This window comes from Petaurus breviceps, unplaced genomic scaffold (genome assembly GCF_028583685.1).
Source record: "Petaurus breviceps papuanus isolate PSGF00001 unplaced genomic scaffold, PetGlider_PUasm1.0 523, whole genome shotgun sequence".
In the NCBI taxonomy this organism is placed as follows: domain Eukaryota; kingdom Metazoa; phylum Chordata; class Mammalia; order Diprotodontia; family Petauridae; genus Petaurus; species Petaurus breviceps.
Window position 1 is genome coordinate 3,416,680 of NW_027186356.1, and position 22,053 is coordinate 3,438,732.

The window sequence follows — 22,053 nt, forward strand, 5'->3', positions numbered from 1 at the left end:
TGTATTTACTTGTCCTAATTCATATACTTTCCCCCGATAGAATGTGAGCTCCTCAAGGTGTGGGACTGTTGTGTTTTTTTACTTGTATCCTCAGCCTGGTGGATTGGATTTGACCCTCGGTCATCTGACACCAGATCCAGCATGTTTTCCACTCCATCATATATGTTGAAGTAAAACTGTGGAGGACTTAGAATGCCAGGTTGAGGAGTTGTTATTTTGTCCTAGATATGATAGAGAACACTGAATATTATTGACTAGGGAAGTGAAATATAGTCAAACCAATGCTTTAAAAAAATTCTCGGAAGCTGTGTGGAAAGTGAATTAATTGAAAGAATAAGTGAATGAAAAAGCATTTATTAAACACTAAACTATGTACACAGTCCTGTGTTAAATGCTGAAGTTACAGGTAGAAAAGTGAGACAGTCTGCTCTCAAAGAGTTCAAATTCTACTGGGGAAGACAACATATATAGAAGGTTTAAACTGCAAGTCAGGTAGAAGGGCCTATTCTTAGGTTACATTGACAGAATCGATTATAATGCATTATTTTAGATGTCATTCCACTGATAAATGGCATAACAGTTTCTGATTTGACAGTGTCAGGGACTGTAGTGGTAAGAAAAACTGAAGCACCCATAGAAGCAGTTGCCAGGCTCCATCTACATGGAGATTTGTTTCCTAGGATGAAGGCTTTAAGGGCTTTGCTGGAAGTAGGACCAGTGAGCAGGGGTGGAAGGAGAACACTGTCTCTACTGGGGCTCTTAGACTTCCTTGCAGGGGACGGTGGCAGTTAGTTAGTGGGGATGTTTGGTCCCTTACAGGAGTTGTTTCTTCCCCCAGGAGCTGGGTTGGAAGCAGGACTGGTGGTCTGGAGGGCACTGTTTTTCTTCTGTTCTGTTTGAGGAGAGGTGGTGGTGATGGTGGTTGACTTGACTGGCTCAAGCTGTCTTCTGTTTTTCCATCAGGGTGACTTTTTGCACTTAGGGAAAAAAATAAAAGAATGAGAATTTTCCACATTCAGTACAAGGGTTTCATTTTCTTCTTTCTTAGGCCAGAGTACCTGAGGAGAGGTAGCTCAGTAGCTTAGCTATACTGTATATACAGTACTCTGGAAGCAAGTTGTAATTGATGTGTATCTGAAGCTGGTGATGGTGGAAACTCAGAAGCATTCTGTAACAGAAAGTTTCTAGACTATTCGAAGGTATATATTCAAAGTTATCTTGGCCTTGGAGGTTAAAGGAGCAATTAATCTGTTTGGAAAAAGAAGCCTTAAATTATGACCTAAAATGAGAAGGACAAAAGCAGTTATAGCTTATTCTTGAATTCTTAGAACAGCTGTAAAAATCAACAGCCCTTCAAGGCTGGAAATCTCAGTGGTGTAAGGTGAGGGAGAGTTGAGGTAATTTTTGCCATGTTTTCATTGTCTACTCAACTTTTTCCCCTAAGATGCTGCATCTGAGCTTTAGAGAAGGTGGTTTGGAAAATAGTTGTGAGCTTGATCAGTGATTTTCCTTCTGGAAAATTGAATAAGTAGGTTTATTCCCCTTTTCTAAGTTCTAATCAGCTCTTACTGCTCGCTAGAACCTTGGATTCTTTTTTTTTAAGTGCTCTACTTTGTCAGTAGAGTATGTGCTGCAGTTTTTACACTGCAGGAAAAGTTCATGGTGAGGAATGGTGATGTTGTGGAAGCATCTTATGTGAAAATATTTTACCAGAGATTCCTCAGACATGTCATTAAAGGTACCATTGATAATGCTGGGTCTCAGTTTTTTCAACTGTGAAGTACTTGGGAGAGTAGGACTAGATAATTCTTTAGGTCCCTTTTACCTTTTACATCCTGCAACCAGATGTTCTCTTCCAGTGCTAACCTAAGTCATTGTGGAAGCACCTTGGAAAGTCAACTATTGTAGAAGTAGTGTGATTTAAAAAATATTATTATTGAAATGCAAGGCATTTCTCCTTATCCTCTTCTCTTCCTCCCCTCATGTAAGTTTCTTAAGGGCGGTAATCTTTTAATTTTTGTCTTTATATTCCCATCCTCTGTCATACTGGGTAGACAACAGTGACAAACAGTGGCCTGGATGGGTTTCAGTCTGTATCATCAGATGGCATATATTTCACATAATGAAACCACTGAGCCAGTTGTGTATTTAAGTATTTATCACTAGCAGTTAGTGCAGTGCTCTGCACATATGATGTACCAGAAAGACACATTAGATTATATTTTGTGAATTATGGTCTATCCAGATGCCAGTGGGGATCTAATCTTAAGGACTAACATCTTGTGAATATTGATTGATAGAACTGCTTGTGTGAGGTTTTAAGTAAGTACTTGTATTTACTGGAAAAAATAAGAGTTTTGAAAGCCCCTAGAACTAATTATAGGGAACATTACCTAACCTCATTTTATGTTGTTCAGTCGTTTTTCAGTCATGTCCCACTCTTTATAGCCTCATTTGGGGTTTTCTTGGCAGAGATACTGGAGTAGTTTGCCATTTCTTCAGATGATTTTACAGATGAGGCAAACTGAGGCAGATGCTGAATTGACTTGCCTAGGGTCACACAATCTGAGACCAGATTTGAACTGAAGGAGATGAGTCTTCCTGACTCCAGGCTTGGCACTCTGTCCGCTTCGACACCTAGCTCCCACCTCATAGACCTTTTCAACCTCTCCTTTCCTCTGTGCTCCTTGATGTTGTCCTATTCTCCTTTGTCTTTTGCTCCTGTTAGCCACCATGTTGGGAATGGGTTTTTCCTGATTATTGAAGCCTACTTCTTATGGGTCTTTTCTACTTGAAATGACCCTGCTTCAGACAGACACTTGGCAGCCATTCAGTGCTAGATAAATCACTTAACCTTTGTGTACCTCAGTTTTACTCATAAGTAAGATGTGGATTTAGACTTCATAACTCCCAAGGTTCCTTCTAGCTCTAAATCTAGAATTCTAAAACTATGTTAGAATTTGTGTAGTTGTATGAACAGCAATGCAAATGTTGTACTGCAGGCCACATTTCTTGCAGGTTACAAAGGGCTTTGAATACCAAACAGGATTTTATTTTTGATCCTGGAAATGGTAGGGAGTCACTGGAGTTTATTGAATAGGGGGATGATGTGCTCTGACCCTCACCACTTTGGCAGTTGTGAATGGAGGATGGACTGGATTGGGGAGAGGCTTGAGGCAGACCAACTCACTGCAGGCTATTACTGTAATTCAATTGTGAAGTGATGAGGTCCTATGCCAGAGTAGTGGCAGTGTCAGAGGAGAGAAGGAAATATATTCAAGAGATGTTACAAAGGTGAAATTGACATTCACTTCATTGTGCACCCTTTCATAAAAGTTCCTAGGTTTTTCTGAAACTGTCCTTTTCATCATTTCTTATGAATTTATATTATTTACCATAATTTGTTCAGCCATTCCTCAATTGATGGATACTTATTATTTTCTAGCTATTTCCACCACAGAAAAGAGCTGCTATAAATATTTTTGTATATATAGGTCCTTTTTCTTTGATTTATTTTTGGTGTGTAGTGGTATTACTTGGTGTATACAATTTAGTAATGTTTTGCGGTATGATTTTCTTAATGTTATTTATCATATTTGGATTTTTTTGCTTTTTTTGGAGGGCAATTGGGGTTAAGTGACTTGCCCAAGGTCACACAGCTAATTTTTGTGTTAAGTGCCTGAGGCTGGATTTGAACTGGGGTCCTCCTTACTCTAGGGCAGGTGCTCTATTCACTTTACCACCTAGCTGCCCCCTTATATTTGGATTTTTAAACTGATAGGACTAGATTAAAAGTAAACAACAACAACAAACTTAATTTAAAAGATTTACTTACATAAAAGAACAGTAGAAAGTTCAGAAGGGGTAACAGATAAGCAAATCAGTGATCAAATTAAAATTAAATTTAATATACACTTTAAAAAAGTTATGTAATAGTTCATGGTGTACAAATCTCTTTTTCTATAACAACATTTATGTTTCTTGATTATCAAGGTCATCATAAAAATTAAAATGAAGTTTTCTAATAAACTAATGAATATTATAGATAGTATTGAATAAGATTTTCTATCCCTGATTGGTCTCATATGATAACATTGGCTCATTTTTATAGCTTTTTTTATAAGTACACTTCCCCTCAAAACTCCTATCAAGGAGATAGTACAACTGCTTCTAATACATTGATTTTTATAGATGAACCTGAGCCTTATATCATCTGAATGACTTAACCAAGGCTGCCACCCAGTTAGTAAGTAGCAGAACCTAGAAACAAACCCAGGTCTTCTGATACCTAGTATGGTGTTCTTCCCGATGTACCTACTATTTAGTCCCAATTTTGGGGCATAAGCAAGTTAAGGAGCCTTAGGGGAAGATAAGAAAGTGGTTTACTTTTAATATGGGCTTTGTAGGTAATGAACATTTATGTGGGTCTTAAATTCTTTCCAATACTGAAGTCATAGAGTAAGTTGGAATTGATGACCTAATTTAACAAAGACACTTAACAAAGTGACATCTCACTCTTACACCCCTCTCCTCCCATATCAAGTTTGTTGCTAAGTCTGGTCAATTCTATCTTCTAGTTTTCTCTGGTGTAGACCCCTTTTTGTCCTACAGCATTGCCATGCTGCAATAAGGGTATCACTTTATGCCTAGACTATTAAGAGCGCTGACTCTTTGATCTCCCAGCATCAGTTCTTTTATACCTTAACCCTCTACCTCCCCCCCCCATAGTATTCCATCAAGTGACACTGGCCCCTCTGCTACCTCAAGCAAGACACTCCCATCTTCAGATTTCTGGCAGTTTTCACGGGCTATTGCCTGTACTTGGAGCTCTCTGCCTCCTCATCTCAACATTCCAGCTTTTCTGACTTCCTTCCAAAGTACTACTTTATGCAAGAACCCTTTCTTGATTCTCTTTAATGTTAGTGTTTCCTGTCTGGTGATTATCTCTGATTTATCCTGCATTTAACTTGTTTGCACTTAGTTTTTTTCATATTGTCTACCCCGTTATACTGTGAGTTCCTTGAGAGCAGGGACTGTCCTTTACCTTTCTTCTCTGTCTCCCTTCTCCCCCCCCCCCCCCCAGCACATGGGAGGTTCTTAATAAATGTTTCTTGACTGCTAATTGACTGACATTCCAGTCCATCCTCCATTCAGCTGTCAAAAGTTTACTTGGGGGGGGGGGGAGGAGCAGGACTAACCATATTACAATCCTGATTCAGTACTTCTAGTGGCTTCCCATTGCCCTTAGGATCAACTGTATAATTCTGTTTGACTTGTAAAGCCCTTCATAACCTGGACCCTTCCTAACTTTCCATTTTTCTTATATATTATTCCCTTTTACTTGCTTTGTGATCCAGTGACCATGGCCTCCCTACTTTTCCTCAAACTAGACACTTTATTTCCTTACATTTTTATCCACTGTCCTCCATGCCTGGAATTCTTTCTTTTTTCATTTCCATTTCCCACCTTGTCTTCCTTTGTCTCCATGGCAGTCCCACCTTCTACAATAACCCTAGCACATAGTAGTCATTTAGTTAATGCTTGTTTACTTGACAACCCTTGTGTCACCTCCTAAAACGAGGAATTTACAAAATGAGAGCTGACTTTCAGTTTGCCATAGATAGGTCATACTCCCCAATGTTCACTTTACAACTTTTGGCCTGCCTCTGCACATTTGCAGACATGACCTCCTTGCCTGGAATGCACTGTTCTTCATCTCTACTTTCTAGAATCCTTATCTTTCTTAAAAGAGTGCTCAGGTAAACTCCTTTGTGAAGCCTTTGCTGATTGGGTGCTTTCCCTCCACAAATTAACTTCTCTTTACTTATCTGTGTACATGACTTATTCGGAAAAAACCCCCACAAACCACTGTTTTCTCCCCTCCCCCTTTCTTCCCCAAGTATACAATAGCGTACAAATTCCCTGAGGCTGAGGTTCTTTCTTTCTTTCTCCTGCCTTGCCCTCTGCCCAACCTAGATACACTGGGTAAATGTTTATAGCATTACATTGAATTTTCCTTTTTAGTCCTTCTACCATGCTACAGCAGTTTTTTCACCCTGGAAGTTCACTATGCTCCTGGGGCCCCTTCCTCTGAGTGACTGGTTCTTCTCATAACCTGCATTTAAAGAAAAGTGTCCAGGCTATCCTTGTCTTGTTTCTCTCTGAGCTTGAATCTTGACTCTGTACTATGCTCCGGTCTGGCAGCATATGGTCTGGCAGCCCCCTGGCCCAGGAGTGGGGAACCTGTGGCCTCAAGGCCACATGTAGCCTCTAGGTCCTCAGGTGTGGCCTGGCCCTTTGAGTGAATCCAAATTTCACAGAACAAATCTAATTAATAAAAAGATTTGTTCTGTAAAACTTAGTCAAAAGACCACTTCCAAAGACATAAAAGACCACGTGTAGCCTTGAGGCTTCAGGCTCCTCACCCCTGCCTGCCCTTGCCCTTAGCTTTTCAGTTTTCTTTTATGTGTTATCTTCCCTCATTAGAATATATTGACCTTGAGGTCAGGAACTGGCTTTCTTTCTGCTTGTATTTGTATTTCCAAAACTTAGTAAGCGCTTAATAAATGCTTGTTGATGTGTGTACATGCTTGGTCAGTTAAACACTTAGCTGAGTCCCCCTACAGTACTAGCCAACCTTTGACACTTTAAAGGTGAACTGACCTGTCACTATCTTAAAGACTTCTTGTTTTACTTAGGGGAGAAGAAAACATTTTTAATTGCTTTTAAAAATAGAATTTAAACAAAAGTTTATATGCTAAAAGGATCTTGGGATGACATCAGTGTAGTTACTCTCTGCATATCTGTACAGACTGCAACCCTTCCATGTCTTTTAATTCTTGTTTGTGTCATTCTGTAAATATATATAGGGGGTTCTTCATCTTTTTTGGTCTGTGGACACGTTTGGCTGTTTGGTGAAGCCAAAGAATAACATTTTAAAATGCGTAAAATGGAATACATGGGATTGCAAAGGAAAGCAATTATATTGAAATATGGCAATAAAAATATTTTTAACAGAAGTTCAGGACCCTACATTAACTACCCTTATCTTAGAGGGATCCACTCAGTCCACATTCTGGAAAGTTCTTTGAATAACTCAGGTATACCACTGAAGAAATTCTGAAAATCAAAGATAATTTATACCTCATCACCCAGGAGTTTTATTATGGAAAAAAACTAACAAAATAAACTGTTAATTTGTCCTATCAAAAAGAGAAGAAAATAAAATTTCTCCTTCCTTCCTTCTTTCCTTCCTTCCTTCCTTCCTTCCTTCCTTCCTTCCTTCCTTCCTTCCTTCCTTTCCTTCCTTCCTTTCCTTCTTTCTGCTTTTTTGAAAGGCAATTGGGGTTAAGTGACTTGCCTAAGGTCACATGGCTAGTTTTTGTGTTAAGTGTCTGAGGCCAGATTTGAACTCAGGGCCTCCTGAATCCAGGGCCAGTGCTCTATTCACTGTGCCACCTAGCTGCCCCGAAAATAAAATTTCTAATATCAAAAGTGAAAAAGAATACATAATAAATGAGGAAACAAAGGAAATTACGAAACTCTTTTGTCCAATTACAAACCAGTAAATAACAGATAAATCAAATGTATGAGTATTTGCAAAAACGCAAAATACCCAGTTTAGCAGAACAAAAAATAAATAATAAAATCTTTGAAAAGGAAATTGAATTGTAAATGCTTTTCCCAAAGAGAAAACTAAAAGCCTAAGACCAGATAGATTTACTTATGAAGAACATTTACTTTCAGTATTCTGTAAATTATTTCCAAAAATAGAAAAAGAAAGGATCCTACCAAATTCTGCCATGATACAAATAAAGTCTTGTCCTAAACCAGAGACAAAGCAGAGGAAAAAAAAAGAGACCTACATCTGTAATGAATATTGATGTAGAAATATTAAATAAAATATTAGCATAGAAGCAATAAGAACATGTTGAAAAGATTATCAATGCCAGGTTGGATTTATATCAGAAATTCTGAGTTGGTTCAATATTAAGAAAACTATAAACAAAATAGACTTTATTAATAGCAAAATAACAGTTCTGTCAACAGGTGCAGAAAAAAAACTTGACAAAATACATTATATCTATTGAAAGCTCTAAAAAGCATAGGAATAGATAAACTTTTCCTTAATATGGTACATAATATCTGTCTAAACCAAAGAGCTAGGATGTAATGAAGGCCTTTCTAATAAGGCCTTAGATAGGCAGAAATAGATAGCAATAGGGCAAGAAAAAAAGAAATTGAGAGGATAAGCATGGACAAAGAGGAAAGAAATATTGCTTTTTGCAGATAGAATGATAATTTACTTCAACAAACCTAAAGATTCTGCTAAAAAATAATTGTAATAGTAACTTCAGCCAAGTATATACTAATATGTCCAGCATTTAAAAAATATTTAACTTATTCAGTGAACCCATCTACTTTCTGTCTTCCCATTGGAAAAAGAAAAACAAAACCCTTATGACCAGTATTTAGAGTCAAGCAAAACTTTCTGAATTATCCATGTCCAAAAAATGTGGCTGTATATTTTGGGTCCATTACCTTTCTGTGAGGAGAATGGGTAGCATACTTGATGAGTTTTCTAAGATTGTGGGTGGTCATTGTGATGATTAGAGTTCTTAAGTCTTTCTGAGTTATTTATCTTTGTAATGTTAGATTAAACCATTTTAGTTTCTAGTTGTCACCATAAAAAAGAACTGATGTGAAATCAAATAAAGTGGTGACCATAAATTGGGAAATGGCTGTACAAATTGTGGTGTAGGAGTACAATAAAATACTATTATATATGTTATTGAACCATAAGAAATGATGAAAGGAATGGTTTCGGAGAACCCTGGGAAGATTTGTAAGAACTGATGCATAGTTTCGAATTGTTCTCCAGAATGGTTGGATCAGTTCACAACTCTACCCACCCACCAACAGTGCTTTAGTGAGATCAGTAGTTTTTCCACACACACACAAAAATTCTACAAAGGTGTTAACTTATTTTGGTAGAGTAATTTTCTTGTGCCAGTGTAATCAGAAGTCCAGTCCTTCTCCATATAGATACATTAGCCCAATCTACTGCTTTATTTACTAACTGCTCTTTTGATTTTGAGCATTATACATTTTCATTTTTTTCACCAAATATCTATTTCTTTCAAATCATTATAGATTTCATTGAGGAGGCTTTGCAGTGATCTGGGCCTCAAATCATTGTTCAATAACTAGTGTCTTTTTAAAAGTCCTCAACTTCAGAATTTTTGTAGTTGGAGTGCTGCTAGATAGGTTTGTGCATATTCATGTTGGATTTTTGAAGCTGCTATTCTTTTGAAAATATCATCTCTGGGCATTAAGTAATCTGAACAACTTAAATCCAGTTTTACACATTATTGAAGTATCTGGGGGAAGGGTGGGGAAGGAAAGGAGGAAACTAGAGGAAAAAATGTAAAAGTAAAAGAAGAAAGTATACAAAAAAGAAAAACTTAATGAGGGTTTGGATCTGCATGAAGAGGCACAAGGGTTAAAAGTTGATGTCAAGTTTAGTGATTTTTCTGTATTAATTTTTATACTTGACACCATACTATAGATGTGGAGTTTATGTGTTTCTCTGACCAATCTTTAAGCTCATTAAGGGCCAGGACTATGTAAACATTAAGTGTATCTATCCCTCAATGTAAGAAAATGTCAGACTTGAGACTTAAACTCGGGTCTTTGTTTTCCTTTTTAAAAGTAATCTCTGAATGGCAGCACAGGCAACAACTCAGCTGAATTCTCCCAACATTCCCCTCCAAAAAACTTTAAAATAACACCTCAAATTGAATTCTGGAGTGGCAGAACCAACAAAAGGTTGCTAGACATTTTTCCAGCCCAAGACAATTTAGGAGGTCAACAGGAGAGATTGGGGGGGTGGGGCCAGCCCAGAGCACAGCTCATGAAGCAGAAGTGTCAGCATCAGGTTTAGAAGATGGCTACAAGGGGCTGCCAGGTAGCACAGCGAGTAAGAGCATTGGCTCCGTGTCGGGATGACCTGGGGATCAAATCTGGGCTCAGATACTTAGCACCACACCCAGAAATAACTGGCTGTGTAACCTTGAGCAAGTTACTTAACCCCGATTGCTTTAAAAATAAAAAAAGAAAAAGAAAAAGAAGATGGCTACAATAGCAGCAGAACCTTCAGGAGCTCTTCAGCTAGAGATGGCAAGGGCATTGGACAGCTGATCAGAAAGAGATTACAGGGGACCCTTCACTGGCATTGATTGAAGGATCCTATTGCATTGCCCATATACAGTTATAGGGTGAAGAGCACTCACACTTGTGGTCACAGGGGAACAAGGGTGCTGCTCACAGTTCCAGAGTGGAGAAGAGTGCTTATTGTTGCTTACTAGAGAGTAGGGACTTTGGTCTCAGTTCTAACACAGAAAGGAGTACTATCACTTTTCAGCCCCAGGAGAACAGGGACCCTAGTCACAGTTTCAGGGCAAAGAAGATTGCAAACATTTGCAGCTACAAAGTAGCAAGGTAAAGACCAGAGCACATGCCAGAGAGCAGTGACCATATCTCTGCTTGGATCATTACTGACTTGAAAGCACCAAAAACTTAACAGACCCCCAGAACTAGCTCTGACAACAGCAGCACAAAAAACCTGAAGCTTGAGACTGCCCCCTTTGTCCTGGTAGCAGGACTCAAATTTAACCTACATTTAAAAGTCAAGAAATAGGCTGGGAAAATGAGCAAACAACAACAAAAAAGAGTCTGACTATAAAAATTATGATGGTGAGAGGAAGGCTCAACACAAAAGTTGAGAAAACAAGATTTCAAAAGAGCTATATGCAAAGCCTCAAAGAAAAGATGTGAATTGGACACAAACCCAACAAGAATTCTTGAAAGTACTCCAAAAGGATTTGAAAAATTAAATAAGAGGTGGAGCAAAAATTGAGTAAAGAAATGAGAACAAGGCAAGAAAATTATGAAGAGTCAGCAGCTTGGTAAAAGAGGCACAAAAAATACTGAAGAAAACAACGCCATAAAAACCAGGATTGGCCAAATGGAAAATGAGGCACAAAAGCTGACTGAAGAAAATAATTTCTTAAAAATGAGTATGGGCAGGTAGAAGCTGATGATTCCATGAGAGGTCAAGAAAATAAAACAAAGTCAAAAGGCTGAAAAAATAGAGGAAAATGTGAAGTACCTGATGGGGGAGAAAACTGACCTGGAAAATCGATTGAGGATAGATAATTAAAGAATTATTGGACTGTCTGAAAGCTATTTTCAAAAAAAAGCCTAGACTTTTTTCAAGAAATTATGAAGGAAATATCCTAGATTTGTTTTGTCCAACTTTTCTGTGACCCCATTTGGACTTTTCTTGGTAAAGATACTGGAGTGGTTTGTGATTTCCTTCTCTAGCTCAATTTCCAGATGAGGAAACTAAGGCAAACAGGGTTAAGTGACTTGCCCAGGATCACCCAGATAGTAAGTGTCTGAGTCAAATAAATTTGAACTTAGGTCTTCCTGACTTCAGACCTAGCACTCTGTCTATTGCACCACCTACCTGCTCAATTCAATATCCTAGAACCAGAGGGTAAAATAAAAATGGAAAGAATTCACTGGTCACCTGAGAGATGCCGAAGTGAAAACTCCTAAGAATATTATAGCCAAATTCCAGAGCTCCTAGGTCAAGGAGAAAATACTGTAAACAAGCAGGAAGAAACAATTTAAATATCAGGATCACACAACATTTAGCATCTTCCACCTAAAGGAGTGGAAGGTTTGGAATATGATATTCTGGAAGGAAAAGGAGTTAAGGTTACAACCAAGAATCACCCAGAAAAAGCTGAATATAATCTTTCAGGGGGAAAAAAAAATGAACATTTAATAAAAAACTTTCAAGCATTTCTGATAAAAAGACCAAAGCTGAATAGAAAAATTGACTTCCAAGTATAAGACTCAAGAGAAGCATAAAAAGGTAAACATAAGCGATAAATCATAAGGGACTCAATAAGGTTAAAAACTATTTTCATTCTTATATGGGAAGATGACTCTTGTAACTCTTGAAAACTCTATAATTATTAGGGTAGTTAAAAGGAGTATCCATAGACAGAGGACACAGGTGTGAATTGATTGTGATGGGATGATCATGAAATAAAAATGAAGGGGTAAGAAAGAGGGATGCACTGGGAGAAGGAGGGGGAGGAGGAATGGAAGAAATCTCAGATAAAAGAGATGCACATCTCCAAGGTTGGTGGAGGTGATGGAATTCAGCTGAGCTTTTTCAAATCCTAAAAGATGAATGATGCTGTTAAAGTATTACACTTAATGTGCCAGTGAATTTGGAAAACTCAGCAATGGCCACTAGATTGGAAAAGATCAGTTTATGTCCCAGTTCTAAAGAAGGGCCATGCCAGAGACTGTTCGGATTACCAAACAATTGCATTGATTTCACACACCAGCAAGGTTATGCTTAAGACTCCGCAAGCAAGGCTTTAGTAGCATGTGAACTGAGAATCACCGGACAGGCTGGTTCTTCAAAGGGCTAGAGGAACTAGAGACCAGCATTTTGCTGGTCTATAGAAAAAGCAAGGGAGTTACAGCCAAAAAAAATCTACTCGTGCTTCATTGACAACATTTGGAGCTTTTAACTGTCACAGCAAAATGTGGCAAGTGTCCCAAGAGATGGGAGTACCAGACGGTGTTACCTCCTGAGGAGCTGGACGCAAGCCAGGAGCCAACAGTTAGGACTGAACGTGGAACACCTGATTGCTTTAAGATTAGAAAAGGACTGTGACAAGGCTATATATATTGTCACCTCATTTATTTAACTTATGTGCAGAGTGTATCACGTGAAATGCCAGGCTGGATGATCAAAAGCTGGAATTAAGGCTGCCGGGAGAAACTTCAACAATGTCAGATAGGTAGATGGTTCTACCCTGGTGGCAGAAAGTGAAGAGGAATTAAGAACCCTCCTGATGAAGTTTAAAGAGTGTAAAAACTGGCTTGAGGCTTAACATAAAAACCCTGAAGACCATGGCAACTGGTCCCATCACTTCCTGGAAAATAGGAGAAGAAATCGAAACAGTGTCAGATGCTATATTTTTGAGCCCAAAGATGACTGCAGTCATGAAAGTAAAAGATGCTTACTACTTGGAAGGAAAACTATGGCAATTCTGGACAGCATGCTAAAAAGCAGAGACATCCCCTTACCAACAGAGGTTCATATAGTCAAATCTGTGTGGTCTTTCTAGTAGCAATATGTGGTTGTGAGAATTGAACTATAAGGGAAGCTTAACTACAGAACTGATGCTTTTGAATTGTGGTGCTGGAGAAGACTTTTGATATCCCTTGGAGAGCAAAGAGATCAAATCAGTTAATACTGAAATTAATTCTGTCTGTTCTCTGGAAGGCCAAATACTGAAACTGAAGCTTAAAGACTTTGGCCATAAGAAAGATAAGAATATATATATGTATAAGAAGATGGGATTAATTGGAAAAGACCCTGATGTTGGGAAAGATTGAAGGCAAAAGGAAAAGGGGAAAGCAGAGGATGAGATGGATAGATAATGTCATGGAAACAATGAATATGAACTTGGACAGATTTTGAGAGAGAGTGAAAAGTAGAAGGGCTTGGTGTGCTGTGCTTGGTCCATGGGGTCATGAAGAGTTGGGCAGAACTGAAGAACAACAAAAAAGGTGGGCAAGGAAGAACTTTTACAATGGAGTGAGAAAAGGTGGCTAGTATTTTAACTTTACTCTCATTGGAATCTGTTCAAAGAGGGAATAATATATCCACTTAGTTGGGTATAGAAATATATCTTAAACAACCTGAAAGTAGGAGGAGGATAAAATGGGGGGGGGGCGAGGATAGAGAGGAAGGGCCAATTAAGGGAGGCAGTGGTCAGAAGCAAAAGAGCCTTTCTCAGAGGGAAAGGGTTGGAGGTAGAGAGAGAGAGAGATAGACACAGGAAAAATAAGATGGAGGGAAATGCACGGTAATCATAACTGAATGTTGTTAATTAAAACTTCCATAAAATGGAAGTGAATTTCAGAATGGATTAAAAATGATAATAGAACAATAAATAAACACACACAGTAAAAATAAGGGGCTAAAGCAGAATCTTTTATGCTTCAGCTGAGATAAAAAAAGATAGGGCTACCAATCATGATTTCAGGTAAAGCAAAAGCAAAAATAGACCTAATTAAAAGAGATAATCAGGGAAACTACATTTTGTGCAAAGGTATTATAGACAGTGAAATAATATCAGTACTAAACATATGCACCAAATAGAACAGCATCCAAATCCTTAAAGGAAAAGGTAAATGAGTTAAAAGAGAAAATTATACTAGTGGGAGACCTCAACATTCTCCTCTCAGAACAAGATAAATTTAACTATGAAACAAATAAGTTGGAGATAAATAAAATTTTATAAAAATTAGATATGATAAACCTGGAGAAAATGGAAGGGAAATAGATATATGTGTGCCTTTTTCTCAGCTGTACATGATACCTTCACAAAAATTGATCAGGTATTAGGGTATAAAACCCTCTACCAAATGTAGAAAAGCAGAAATATTAGATACATTCTTTTCAGACCATAATGCAATATTAATTACATTCAGTAAAGGGCTATGGAAACATAGATTAAAAATTAATTGGAAACTAAATAATCTAATCCTAAACAAAGAGTGAGGATTCTGGGAAGATGGCCGAGTAGATCAGAAGATTCTGAGCTCTCATGCTTTTTCCACACAAAAGAGATAAAATAGCACCCCAGGGCCAACATACAGTGGTAAAAATAAATAAGAGTAGGGGCAGAAAAGGGGTCCTCCTGGGACAATTGGAAATCTGTAGAAAAATCCCAGGATGAGGTTTGGTTTTTGTGAAGAGTAAACACCTCCAGGTGTTATTTGCATTGGGAGTCTGCCTTGATCCTAGCCATAGAAACTTTTATGTCAGGGACAGTGAGGGGAGTTGGGCATCTGAGTTAGGGGAAGATTGAGGAAACCCTCTGCTGAAAAGGAATGCCTGACCCAACTGTGTGTTGGCCAGGGGTGAGAAGGACCCAGCATGCGCCCAGTACTTTCAGAAGCCGTGGGGCAGGGATGTCGCTAGCTGTGGGCACTTACAGGAGGCTAGAGATCTGGGCTTTGGTTCCAGATTAAGAGGGAAGAACTGAGGGAGGATCTGAGATCAGATACACCATCCTCCATGCCCCAGGACTAAGCTACTACAAATAAAAAGCAAAGGAGAAAGAATCACATGATAGTTACTATGGGAATAGAGAAGACTGGGATTTGTCTTCAGAGGAGGATACTGAAGCAAAGAAACCCTCTTCTACCTCAGAGAGTAACATTAAATGGTCACCTGCCCAAAAAGAATTCATAGAAGAACTTAAAAAAGACTTTGGAAATCAAATGAGAGATTGAGGAAAAACTTTAAAAAAAAAAAAGAACAATCCTAGAAAAACAAGAAGATTATGCAAAGAAAGCCAACAAATTAGAAAAGGAGATCCAGAATCTTAAGGAAGAAATGACTCTTTCAAAATCAGAATTGGGCAAAGGGAAGCCAGCAGCTTTTTAAGATATCAAGAAATAATAAAAATAAGATAGAAAGTGAAAAAAATAGAAGAGAATGTGAAACCTCTCATAAGAAAAACAACTGATTTGGAGAATAGAACAAGAAGAGAAAACAAGAATAATCAGATTACCTGAAAGCTATGATAAAAAAAAAAGAATCTTGATACAATAATACAAGAAATAATTAAAGAAAATGGTTCTGAAGCATTAGAACAAGAGGGGAAGGTAGAAATAGAAAAAAAAAATTCACCAATTGCCACCTGAAAGAGATCCTATGACGAAAACCCACAGGAATATTATATTAAAATTCCAAAACCCCCAGCTCAAGACTAAAATATTGCAAGCAAGAAGAAAAAAATTTAAATATGGCAGTACCACAGTTAGAATCACACAAGACCTAGCAACGGCAACATTAAAGGACTACAAATCTTGGAATACTATGTATTGAAGAGCAAAAGACCTGGGGTTCCAGCCAAAAATATTCCAGCAAAGCTAAGCATTATCCTGAATGAAAAAAAAAAATGAACATTTAGGGAATGGCTAAACAAGTTGTGGTATATGAATGTAATTAAATGCTATTGTGCTGTAAGAAATTAGGAGTGGACGGCCTTCATATTTACCTGGAAAGACTTATACAAAATGATGCTGAGTGAGAAGAGCAGAACCAGGAGAAACTTGTACACAATTACAGACACAACGTATGTGTGACAACCAGCTTTGATAAACTGGACTCTTCTCAGCAATGCAGGGTTATAGACAACTCCAAAAGACCCATGTTGGAGAGAGATATCTACATTCAGAGAAAGAACTAGAAAGAACAAAGTTTGAATGCAGACTGAAGCAAACTACCTGCTCTCTTTCTTTTTCTTGTTTGGTTTTGTTTCCTCTTTCCCATTGTTCATTCAATCTGATACAGTCCTTCTTTACTGACTTTACTGACATTCTGACTAATGTCTAATGTGAAAGTATTTTCAGATCCCATATTTGATTGCATGCTGCCATGGGGGAGGGGGGGAGAAAATTTGAAACTCAAGGGATTGTGGAACTGAATCTTGTAAACTAAAAGTAAACAAACAAATTAGTAAAGACAAAAGAGAAAAAAATGGACGTTTAGTAATTGTCAGACTTTCAGGACTTTGTTTTTAAAAAAACAAACAACAAAAGATCTGAATTTAATAGAAGATTTAACATATAAGGTACATACCAAAGACTATTTACAAGGGACCGAATAAGGACAGACTTTTTACCTTTTGTATATGTAAAATGTAAAGTGTATATCTAAAGATTGTTGTTAGTAATTAGGTAATTTGTGAGAAAGATTGGGGTGTGATACGTACGATATGACTTTAAAAAGTAAGACCATTTAGGAACAGCTAAAGGTGTGAGAGGAAGAACTGACACAGAAGAGTTTAGATATGGACAGAGGGCTGTTTGGAAACCTATTATATATATATATATATATACACATAATATTATATATGATATATAATAAATGAGTATAAAAGTCTTAGAAATTCAGAAAGAAATAAAACACTAAGGGGATAGGGAGTGGGGAGGGGATAAGGTAGCGATCTTTAGAGGTAGTAGGGTAAGGGAATAGGTCAAGGGGGATATAGAAGGGTCTTTAGATTTATGGGAATGAGAGGGTAAGAGGGATCCTGGGGGGGTGTAGGTTAAGTAAAGTAGAGGAGTTAGGACGGATAGGAAATAAGATATGCACAAACATAAAAACAAAGATCAGGAGGAGAATTTGTTAGGGAAAATACAAGTTTATTTGTGTGTGTATGTGTATATTATATGTGTATATGTATATATATCTACATAGAAATATATCCACCCTTAATTGTAGCCTTCTGGGGTGGGAGAAGATAGGGGGAAAAAGAACAAAGTAAAAAGTGTATAGTAGAGCACAAAAGAAAACTTACAAGGAAGCAAAGAAAAGATGGACAGCTCTAAACACAATGCGTAGTATTCATTATGTACGCTTTTTTGCAGTGAAAATTGATTGCTATATATTTTGAATACTCTCTTATGTTCTGTGCATATGATATTTTTCTTTTCTTATTTTGTATTTAAGTTGTAGTATTTAAGTCTAAAATTTTAAAAAGAAAAAAAAGTGGGTGGGTCAAAGAACAAATTATAGAAACAATCATTTCATTAAAGAGAATGACAATAATGAGACAACATACCAAAAATATATGGGATGCAGCCATACATGGAAACAGTACTTTGGGGAAAATTTTTATCTCTGACGTCAATAAAATAGAACAAGAGCAGATCAGTGAATTGGGCATGCAGTTAAAAAACTAGAAAAAGAACAAATTAAATTGGAAATCCTGAAAATCAAAGAAGAGGCTAATAGAACTGAGAGTAAAAAAAAAAGTTGGAGTAATAAAACTAGGAGCTGGTTTTTATGGGGGAAAAACCCCAAATAGATAAACCTTTAATTTGATTATAAAAAAGACATAAATCAAATGACCATATCAAAACTGAAGAGGGTGAATTCATCACTGACAAAGAGGAAATTAAAGTAATTATTAGGAGCATATATGCCCAGTTATATGCCAGTAGAGCTGACAATGTAAGTGAAATAGATGAATATTTACAAAAATACAAATTACTCGGATTAGCAGTGAGCTCCCTAAGGAGAAAAAAAAGCAAAACAACAAGCCCAGGACTAGGTGGATTCACAGGTTAATTCTACCACACATTTAAAGAACAGTTAATTCCAAAACTATATAAACTATTTGGAAAAATAGGCAAAAAAAAGGAGTCCTACCAAAAAAGGAGTCCGTTTTCAGCACCCTTATGATGCTCTGGCTCCCATCTTCTTGTGGGGCTCTGCTTCCCTTCAGCAGACTCCTCCTATCACAGGCTCCATGTGACTATATTTAGCCTACTAGGGAGCAAAGTTTACTTCCAGAGCAGGGGAGGTCTTCAGACTCCCCCCTACATCTGTTAATAGGCAGGGAAGATCTTCAAATTTCCATTCCCACTTATAGCAGGTTATGAAATGAAGCCATACAAATCATATTAATATTTTAATATTACCAACAAAGTCCAGCAAGAGGAGATAGAAAGAGAAATTCCATTTAAAATAATTGCAGACAATTTAAAGTATTTGGGAGTATTTAAATATTTAAAAGTGTTTGCCAAGACAGACCCTAGGAGCTATATGAACACAATTCCAAAATGCTTTTCATACAAATACAGATCTAAACAACTGAAGAAATATTATTTGATTGCTTATGTGTAGGCTAGGCCAATAAGCTAAAAATGCTGATTGTACCTAAATTTTTAATTTACTTATTCAGTCCCCTATCAATCAGACTACGAAAAAATTATTTTATAGAGCTAGAAAAAAATAATAAAAAATTCAGCTGGAAGAATAAGAGGTCAAGAATATGAAGGGAATCAATTAAAAAATGTGAAGATGTCCTAACAGTACTAGATTTCAAACTGTCTTACGAGGTAGTAATCATTAAAATAATCTAGAACTGTTTTAGAGTGGTGGATTAGTGGAAAAGATTAGGTACACAATACACAGTAGTAAATGACCATAGTAATCTAGAGTTTGACAAACCCATAGATCTAAGATTTTTTTGACAAGAAATCATTGCTTGACAAAAATTTCTTGGAAAGCAGTTTGGCAGAAACTAGGTGTAGACCAACATCTCTCACTGTATGCCAAGATAAGGTGAAAATGGGTACACAATTTAGACAGAAAGGGTGATAATCAAGCATAAGCAAATGAGGGGACCATGGAATATTTTATTTGTCAGATCTATAGATAAGGGAAGAATTTCTGACTTAAGTAAGTGATAGCAAGCCTTACAGGATGCAAAATGGATAATTTTAATATCAGTAAGTTTAAAAAGTTCCTCATATAAAACCAATGCAGCCAAGATTAGAAGGAAAACAAAACTGGGTGGAAAATTTTATAGCAAGTTTCTCTGATGAAGACCTCCCTCAGATATATAGAGAACAAAGTCAAATTTTTTTCCATTTTTTTTTTCTGAGTCATCAATCATGTTCCTGTATTGATGGAATAGGGTCTAGATAAGTGAAAAAAAAAACTGATTTGTTCACAGCAACACACAAAAGTGCTGAGTCATGTCAGTGAGAAATGGACAAGTTACATTTTATACCATGTATTTGCATTAGATTTAGGACTGACTCCTGCAGAGGAAAAATGTTGTCTTCTAGAACTATCATAGTGGACAGAGTGCTTGACTTGGGATAAGGAAGCTGTGGGTTCAGGTCTGCCTCTTACACTAATTTAATGACCACAGGGAAGTCAGGCAACTTTTCTGAGCAGCAGTTTCTTCATTGGTAAAGATTGAAATCTATAAGACATTGAATGATTCTATGGTATCCACATTCAGCATGTCTCTTCTTTCACCTACACAGCTATGTAAGATAAATCACTTTGTTCACTCTTGATATCTCAGTCAGTAGGGAAGAAGTTCTAGGAACACATCATAATTCATCTCTTTGAGTAGTTGCATCACGTAGTTGTTTACTTGATATTTTTACTTTGGCCTGAATACCCAAACTACAATTAGGGGGCCTTTTCAGAGAAATTTGTATGTTTTTATGCTTCTTAAGTGCATGAACATCAGCATCTGTAGACACTAAGCCTTTACAGTAAGGAGGCACTGAAATGACATCATTAGATTGGTGATCAACGTCTACTTGAGTTTGGGTAGCTTTATGTTCATATGTAATCTGGGCAGTCGTAGGCCTCTTCCTGTCAGGGAGGACACGTCTGAAGGTGGGGAGACTCCAGCTGCTGATCTGCCAGTTAGGACGTCCTGGGCTCCTCTGACTCAGGGCCAGGGGCCAGCGCTGGTGCTACTGGGGGTGGAGGGATGGGCCACTGCCTTGTGCAAGGTGGGCACGGCACCCCCCACCAGCTGCTGGGAGAAGTGCAGGTTCTTCTGGATGATGGAGGGGAGACCATTGAAGCAGCAGGGGGCTAAGTGGTCAGTGCAGATGACTGAGTGGGTCCCACAGCAGCTGCACGGCATGGTCCTTGTGGAAGCAGAACAGGGACTTGCCCAACTTGGTAGTGTTGCCTCAGTGGGCAGCCACACAGCAGACTGGCATGACAGGGAGCCCACTATGGCCCACTGGCTACCTATGGGGCTCCTAGCTTCACCCAAAGTCAAATTTTCAAGAATATGAATCATTCCCCAATTGCTAAGTGGCTAAAGGATATGAACAGGCAGTTTTCAGACAAAAAAAATCAAAGCTATCTATAGTCATATGAAAAAATGCTCTAAATCACCATTGATTAGGGAAATGCAAATTAAAATAACTTCAGGGTACCACCTTACACTTATCAGATTGGTTAATATGAGGGAAAAGGTAAATGAAAAATATTGGAGTGGATGTAGAAAAATAGAGACACTAATGCACTGTTGGTGAAGTTATGAACTAATCCAACCATTCTGGAGAGCAGTTTGGGACCATGTCCACAGGGCTATAAAACTCTGCATACCCTTTAGACCCAGAAACACCACTACTACATCTGTACCCCAAAGAGATCAAAAGGAAAAGGACCTATATGTACAAAAATATGTATAGCAGCTGTTTTTGTGGTGACAAAGAATTGGAAATTGAGGGGATATTTATCGATTGGGGAGTGGCTGGAGAAGTTGTGGTTATGATTGTGACGGAATATTATTTGCTATTAGAAATAATGAAGAGGATGCTTTCAGAAAAACTTAAATGAACTGATACAGAGTGAACAGTTATATTAGTATTGTACAGTGATCAGTTGTGAATGACTTAGCTATTCTTAGTAGTACCGTCATGTAAGACTTTTCTGAAGGACTGAGGATGAAAAATAGTATCCATAGAAAGAGCCAGTGGAGTCTGATTACAGATTGAAGGATACTTTAAAAAAAAAAGACACTTTAATTTTCTTATTTAAAAAAAATTTATCTGTATTTTCTTTTACAACATGACTAATACAGGAAATGTTTTGCATAATTGCTCATGTATAATTTGTATCAGATTTCTTGCCTTCCCAAGTTGCAAGAGGAGAGAGGGAGAGAATTAGGAACTTAAAATTGAAAAAAACCTGCATACTAAAAATTGTTTTTAGAAGTAATTAAGAAAATAAAATTTTCCCAAGCTCTAAGTCACTACTGATTAGACTCAAGATTTGGTAATGTGACAGAAAAGATAAAATGACAAATATTGGAGGGAATGTGGAAAAATAGGGACATTAATGCATTGTTGGTACAGTTGTGAATTGATGTAACCATTTTGGAGAGCAATTTGGATCTGTCCCCAAAGGCTATACAACTGCATACCGACCCAGAAATACCACTACTGAGTCTGTATCCCAAAAAGATTAAAGAAAAAGAAACTATATGTACAACAATATTTATTGCAGTTCTTTTTGTCGTGGCAAAGAATTGGAAATTGAGGGTATGTTCATCAATTGGGAAGTGACTGAACAAGTTGTGATATTTGGTTGTGTTGGAATATTAT

The 22,053-nt window shown here is 37.5% G+C and overlaps 1 protein-coding gene and 1 pseudogene across 2 annotated transcripts in view; one reads left to right on the forward strand and one right to left on the reverse strand.

Annotated features, from left to right (window-relative positions):
* The window catches only part of MED26 (mediator complex subunit 26), a 136,732-nt gene that overhangs the window by 18,636 nt on the left and 96,043 nt on the right, over positions 1 to 22,053 (forward strand). The gene's annotated exons all lie outside the window — the stretch shown is intronic.
* On the reverse strand, positions 16,844 to 21,401 carry LOC138172353 (THAP domain-containing protein 10 pseudogene; annotated as a pseudogene).